Consider the following 1,364-nt stretch of genomic DNA (forward strand, 5'->3'; position numbering starts at 1 on the left):
TATAGTTTCCCTTTTTTTCAGGCGCCCATCCGACCATGCAACATGAGCTCAACTCCAGTCTGCTTGCGCTGGCACGGCCCTGTTGCGTGGTGCGATGCAGTCGTAGGCACGCGGCACAGCAATGCACCGACTCCGTCATCTGAGCACGGCCTCCACCCGCAACTCTGCACCCCACTCGCTTCGCTGGCGGCTCCGACGCAACGCCATCCAGGAGCTGACCGCCGGCATCAGCAGCGTTGAATTGCTCTGGCTCGCCCATGTCTTAGGTGCCTGACCCTGTCACCGCCTCCAGTGGCCGTGCATTGGCAGGAACAGGGGCTGCCTGGCTTCCTCACACGGAGTGGGGGTGCCGGGCCTAGATACCCCGCTGAGGCATTTTCCCGTCATCGAATGTGGCGCAGTCTGAGAAAGGAAAATAACGGTTCGAATGTTCCGTGGTCGTGCGGTGAGCCTGCTACTCTGGAGAGCACCGGCATCGCCCGTTTTCAGAGTCGTATGCTGTGTTGTGAACCACGAGTGTTTATGCTGCTACTGCTATTTTTTCCGGGGTCAGCCTCGCAGTAACGGTTGCACACCGGGACAGAAGCGTTTATGGTCTTAGATTAGGGTCTTCTACACACACTTTTACAGCCGCAAGGGGCTAATAAACTTCAGAGGGTAGCACAGTGCACTCGGACAGTGGGTTGCAGACAGACCGCAAAGCGCAATCATTCGCAGGATTTACCTTTCACAAAAAAACGCGGTGGTTCTTAAGCACTAGAGGAACGGTTTTTTTTTTCACACCACTGGTACCGCGATGGGTACCGCGATGCAACGTCGTTTTGCTGGCAAATCGACCTCCACAAGTTGCCAGCTCCAATCGCTGCGTAGACGAGGCGTTGTGGCCAAAATTTGTGTGCGGATAGAGCTGTCGACATTTCAGATATACAGCGACAGACAGTGCGACGTAATTTTGAATGGAGTACCGAAGAACAGAAAGCTTCTATTTTTCTTTGTGAAGAAAACAGTTCCTTGACGATGGGAAAATGCCTCAGCGCGGGGCACCTAGGTCCGGCACCCCCACTCTGTGTGGGGAAGCCAGGCAGCCCCTGCTCCTGCCAATGCACGGCCACTGGAGGCGGTGACAGGGTCAGGCACCTAAGACATGGGCGAGCCAGAGCAATTCAACGCTGCTGATGCCGGCGGTCAGCTCCTGGATGGCGTTGCGTCGGAGCCGCCAGCGAAGCGAGTGGGGTGCAGAGTTGCGGGTGGAGGCCGTGCTCAGATGACGGAGTCGGTGCATTGCTGTGCCGCGTGCCTACGACTGCATCGCACCACGCAACAGGGCCGTGCCAGCGCAAGCAGACTGGAGTTGAGCTCATGTT

This window comes from Leishmania donovani, chromosome 34, assembly GCF_000227135.1.
Source record: "Leishmania donovani BPK282A1 complete genome, chromosome 34".
Lineage (NCBI taxonomy): Eukaryota > Euglenozoa > Kinetoplastea > Trypanosomatida > Trypanosomatidae > Leishmania > Leishmania donovani.